The following is a 6,389-nucleotide window of genomic DNA, read 5'->3' as shown; positions in this document are numbered from 1 at the left end:
GGGCCGTGCTGGAAAGCTCGCTCTGGTGGTGACTATGAGGGACAGCTGGTGGACTGACCAACAGAGCTACCACCCAAGTTCAGAACAAAGGCTCTGAGTTAGCCCACCCCAACACACACCTCATCTATGAACTGCTGAAGCATGGGAAGCGGCCGGACCTGCAGATCCAAAGCTGCAGGTTCTCCATGACACAGGACAACAACAGGATATCTTTCCAAGAGGAGTCCCAGGGAGGGCCCAGTATCGATGGTGTAGCAGAAGCCAGAGGCCTGGAATCAGACCAATGAGTCATTGCAGTGAACATTTGCAAGTAAAGATGTATAGACTGAAGGACATACTGTGTGACTCACGGCGACACACTACAGCTTCCACAACGAGATTTTATTGATCGGGTTTTTTTATTGTTGTTTTGTTTTGTCTTTGTTTTTAGTTTGTTTGCTTCTGTTTTTGTTTTCCTTTTAAATTTTATTTTATTTTGCAGGGGGGAGGAAAGGGAGGTTGCAAGGACAGAGGGCAGATACAAAGGGACAGGGAGATGAATGGGAACAGGATACATGATGTGAAATCCACAAAGAATCAATAAAAAGTAAAAAAAAAAAAAAAAGTACCACCACATCACAGCTATTTTTTTATATCAATACATTTTTACTTCTGTGATATCTACTCATCAGATGTTTGAAGATTTCACTTTAATTACTAATGTACATCTTAATGAAAATTTATGCTATGTCTATATCATACCTTTCTGGGTTACCATATTCTAGACCTGTTCATTGTCTAATTCTAAACTCTGGATTTTTTCTCAGCAGGACAGTGTAAGTGAGAGCATAGTAACTGTGGGTTACGCTACGGTGGCTGGCCGCCGCCCGCAGTGGCCATACTGGAAGAGGGCACTGGATGCCGCGGTCGCGGGAGAATCACGAGCCATGGTTACCTTTCCTTACAGTAACCATCAAACCAGACCACTCCATGGACGAGAAGAAGGTTTGCTGTAACCATGAAAGTTCTGCAGGGCTAGCTCTCTGGTGGCAAAGAGAGAGAAGAGCCAGAGGCATTTGGGGAGTCCAAAGCTGCCATGGCTACCTCTCAGGGACACAAAAAGGCAGGGGAGAGCCTTGCCAGAGAGCAGGTAGCTGTGGGGAGAGAGATGTGAAAGGCAGAACCGTCTGGGAGCTAGCCTGGTGCTTTTGCTATGTTTTGTTACAGGTATGTGCTATAGTGCTGATCAGGAGCCAGATGTCCTTTTTGCCAGAGATAGAGGAAGATAAGGGAAGCGGCTCTTTTTGGCAGGCAGAAACCCGCCTCACAGGTTCCTGAGGAATGCTGAGTGTAAACTTTTATCTGTCAGCAATCCTTCTGTTTCAGTGGCACTTAGGGGTTGGAGGTTGGGACCTAACAGATAGGGAGATGGCGTGATTGATAAAGCACTTGCTACTCAAACATTAGGACCTGAGCTCAGATCCCTGGACATGGCCAAGTGTGCCAGTAATCCCAGCACTGGGGAGACAGAAGCAGGAGAATGCTAAGGCTTGTTGGCCAGCCTCTCTACAAACTAGCAAGCTGTAGGCTCAATGGGCACCCTGCATTAAAAAAAAATAAGGTGGTAGGTGACTGGAGAATATACCTGACATTGACCTCTGACCTCCACAAATGCACACACAACATAAATAAAAACAAAGTCATAGAATAACTGAAATTGGACACAGAGGAGTCAGTCCATAGGATATTTGCTACTGTGCGGTGATTTGTTCTAGAATCTACAGAGGCTCTAACTCCAATCTGCCCACAAGTTTAGGCTTCCACCTGCAGATTCCTTTTTTGTCTGAACTTTGTCCCTAAACTGCCTTTCCAGCTGGCTTCATGGGGCCCTCTGGCTGCAGGACAGATATTGATCTTGGTCATAAACTCTACTTTCGAGACCTGCTTATACACCTGTACTGTCCATCCCCCAATAGGATACCCTGACTGGATCTGCCCTCCAGGAGGATACCCTGGCCCATCGTTACTATGCATATTCTTTTGCTTTTGTGTTCACCGTTATTGTCTGTCGAAGTCCCGGTGACCTCAGAGACTGACCCTGACTTAGGGAACTACGTATTGGACAAAGAGTGAGTTGTTCATTCCAGGCTTATCCACGTTCCCCCACGGGCAAAGGTCAGCAGACCTACTTGGCCTGGCTCGGACTTAGTTGAAAGGCATGAATTTGAGGCTAAAGTCCTAATTGCCTTTCATGGAAGCACTTTACTTGTCCACATTAAACCAGACCTTGAAGTATTAGTTCAAGGCTCTCATCATATAGAGAAAATGAAGCCTGGAAGACAAACAGACATTGAGATAACACATATTTAAAATGGTAACGAGGCTTGGGCAGAGGCCACCACATGCTCCAGAAGCTAGGAGAAAAGGGTTAGCAGGCACAGAACAGGCCCCTGGGGGAAGGGTAGTCACCTCACTGGAACTCTTCTACAACAAGCGAGAGAGTTCTGGGGGGTGATGGAGAAAATGCTCAGCAGTTTAGAGCACACACTGCTCTTGCAGAGGACCCAAGTCCGCCTCCCAACACCCAAGTCAGGCTGCTTACAATGAACTACCTTCTACACTAGCTCCAGAGGATCTGACGCCCTCTGCTGGATTCTGCCAGAATTTGCAGCGACGTGTGCCCCGACACATACATACTCAGCATTAAAAATAAGAAATAAATCTTAAAAATGTTTTTCTAGGAATATGTGTTAGAAGCCATGATGAGTTTGAGGACAGGGGAGGTGATTGGTCTACTCACTTTATTTTGTGGAGGTCTGAAACACTGAAAAGGTTAAGTGCCCTCATAATTTATCTTAAAAAAAAAAAAGGATTTGTAATTATAAAAAAAAGAGTAGATGGTGATGGATAGGGTGGGAATGGGAAAACCTTCTGGCATAGTTAAAGGTGAGGGGTACTGAACACAAATGTAATCAGTTTGACATTCACATGTTTCCCCATTCTTCAGCATATCTTTTAGATTTTTTCAACAGTCTATTTTAAAAGCAAAGTATTAAATTTGATGGCAACAGCCCAGGCAGTAAAATGCCTACTGTGCAAATGTAAGAAGCTAAATTTGATCCTCAGCATCCACGTGAAGAAAAGGTGTGATGGCATAAACCTGTGAGGAGGCAGAGAGAGCTGGATGCCTGGGCCATGGTGGCCTGTCAACCCAGCCTAATCAGTGAGCTCCAGATTTCAGTGAGAAAGTCTGCCATAAAAACCGAGGCCTGGCATAGTGACACATCCTTTTAATCCTAGAACTTGGGAGACAAAGACAGGTGAATCTCTATGAGTTTAGGTCCAGCCTGGTCTACATAGTGAGTTTCAGGCCAGCCAAGGCTACACAGTGAGACACTGCCTCAAAAAACCAAGACAACAAAAACAGTAATAACAACATTATAAGGTGGACCTCTGGCCTCCACATCTGTGTATACATATGTATGTGTGTGTGTGAACATGCATAAATGTACATGCATACACATGAGTGTACACACCTACACACATACACACAAAAATATTAAAATTCGAAGCCAAATCAATCAATGTTTCTCTTAGATGGCATATGCCTTCTGAATCCTAAGAAATCTAACCTGAGATCACTGATATTCATTCACTTTTAACATGGATACACATGACTTCTGGGAGAGTCCTCAAGCTTATCTCAGTCTCCTTTGTACATACATATTAGCTCAGTGACTGCAAACGCCTCTCACATACTAAGTACACACTGATGTTTCTGAATGAACATTCAGCGTGCACCTGTTAGGATTTGAACCATACCCACAAGCAGTCACATAGTGGAAGCCTTAGTCCCTAGTGCAGCTGGGCTCTGAAAGGGGGCCTCTGGGCTGTGGGCCACGAGGGCTCTGACTTCATGAATGAACCAATCCACTTATGGATTTATAGGGTGTTAGTCCGTTTCCTGTTTTGTTTTTAAGTCACTATATATATATATGAAAGAAATCATCTTAAAAGGTTCCCTTCTGTTGCCTCACATGTGTGGTTGGTTGTCTGGCTCTCTGCTTCTGAGCTGAGATGGGGCAGAGCATCACGGTGGAAAGTGATGGGAAGCAGATTGCTCACTTCATGGTGGCGAGAAGCAGAGGTTGGGGACAAGGGACAAGACACTCCAAAGCATTCCTCCGGGCACTGACTTCCAGCTAATCCTCACTTCCCCATGTTGCTGTCAAATATCAAGGGATTACCCTTCAGGATCCAATTACCTCTCGGTTACTAAGTCTGCCAGCTGGGAGCCAGGCTTCTAGCACATGAGTCTTTGATGAGATGTTTTATATCAAAACCACTGAACAGAACATCTGGGTCTCAAGCCCTTTCCAGCCAGCATGTGGCAGCTTCATTTTGCCACATGCTCTGGACATGATGTCCTGCCTTGTGACAGGCCCACAGCCACAGGGCCAAGTGACCATAGACCAAAGCTGTAGCTGGAGAATTTCTCTCCAGCTCCTGCCAAGCCATGCCAGTCCCAGAGCCCACTTATAAAATAAACACACAGACTCATATTATTTAAACTGCTTGGCCATTAGCTCAGGCCTATTATTGTCTAGCTCTTACTCTTATACTAAGTCCATTTCTGTTAATCTATATGTTGCCATGTTTTCCGTGGCTTTACCTGTTGCCTCTACATAATGTTCCCTGAAGGGTAGCTGGTGTCTCCTCTCTCTGCCTTCCTCTCCTTTTCCTCTCTCCTCTGTTAGTCCCGCCTATTTACTTCCTGTCTGGCTACTGGCCAATCAGTGTTTTATTTATACAGAGCGATATCCACAGCACAAAGCCATGGTCCAATTAGATCTTTCTGTATTTTAAGTTGATTTTCTTAGGGATTTCTGTCACTGCAGTGAAACACTGGTGTACAGTATCTCCTTCATTGTCTTGTGTCTGGATTTTCTCCTACAAGCCAGGCAGGCTCACGCACAGAGCTCTCTATAGACCAAGACTCCTCTGCTTCTGTGTTCCCATGCTCCGTAGAGTCTGTGAGATGACAATTTGCCATGGTATTTGAGCGCCTAATTGTGACAACTAGTGGGACTTCCATAGATGACGATAGCATTTGTTAAGAATTGGCCGGCCCCCACTCCAAACACTTCATATCCCTTAACTTAATCCTCGAATCCCTGAGAAGAGATGACAGCTCTCTTGGACCAATCAGTCAGCTCCAGGGCCACGTGAGTCCATAGTCATTGTTCTCACTGTGATAAACTGCCGCAGCTATGGCTGAACTTGTAGACCAAGGGCATGTTTCACGAAATAATACCACGTTGAATGCTTTCTTTCTTGCATCGAGTACTTCTCCAGTCTCAGCTCAGACTCCTGACTCTGAGGCCTTCCGAGTGGGGCCTTAGGACAGAATTATTCCAAGGAAGCCTCTTGGCCACCTGGGTTGGGGAGCAATCTGCCCCTCTCGGCGCATGTAAGGCTACAGGGCAGGGCCCCGCAGTTTGTGGGCGGCAGAGGAGCACAGAGCTGAGGGGACAAACTAACATCCAGCCCACTCTGTTTCCAGGAGCCTTGAGGCCGTGTCTCCCATGATAAAGGAGCAACCTTGTGCTGTGGGACGGTCTGTATGTCAAATTGCTCTGATTGGTCAATAAATAAAACACTGGTTGGCCAGTGGCCAGGCAGGAAGTAGGTGGGACAAGGAGAGAGGAGAATTCTGGGAAGCGGAAGGCTGAGGCAGAGAGACACTGCAGCTGCCGCCGCCATGACCAGCAGCATGTGAAGATGCCGGTAAGCCACCAGCCACGTGGCAAGGTATAGATTTATGGAAATGGATTAATTTAAGCTATAAGAACAGTTAGCAAGAAGCCTGCCACGGCCATACAGTTTGTAAGCAATATAAGTCTCTGTGTTTACTTGGCTGGGTCTGAGCGGCTGTGGGACTGGCGGGTGACAAAGATTTGTCCTGACTGTGGGCAAGGCGGAAAACTCTAGCTACAGCCTTGTTTCAGTTTCGATGAAGGCACCATATATGGTAGCAAAGGTCCTCTCCGAGCCTCGCTCCCATCTCTAGGAGAACTACATGCAGTGTGACTTAGCCAAGCTAATCATCACATTCTGTCCCCTTGGCCCTACTGGCTGGTTGGAGCCCTGAGTACATAGCTCACGCCAGGCTATTTTGGGCCAGTCAGGCTTCATTTGGAAGCTTTTGTGTGTGGTCTGTGGACCTTTTTCTGGGTTGGTGAAAGCCGGAGTCGTTACTTCTATCTTATTAGATGAAGCCGAATAGTGAGGCTAAATTCCCAGCAAAACAGCCATAAAATGAAGAAGAGAGAAAACCCCATCCCAGGACTATCTTTAGCCATTGGTCCAGTTATACGTCAATCTAATTATTTTATGAATTGTTGCATATC

The sequence above is a fragment of the Peromyscus maniculatus genome, chromosome 6, assembly GCF_049852395.1.
Source record: "Peromyscus maniculatus bairdii isolate BWxNUB_F1_BW_parent chromosome 6, HU_Pman_BW_mat_3.1, whole genome shotgun sequence".
Taxonomy (NCBI): Eukaryota; Metazoa; Chordata; class Mammalia; order Rodentia; family Cricetidae; genus Peromyscus; species Peromyscus maniculatus.
This window is presented reverse-complemented; position numbering follows the sequence as displayed.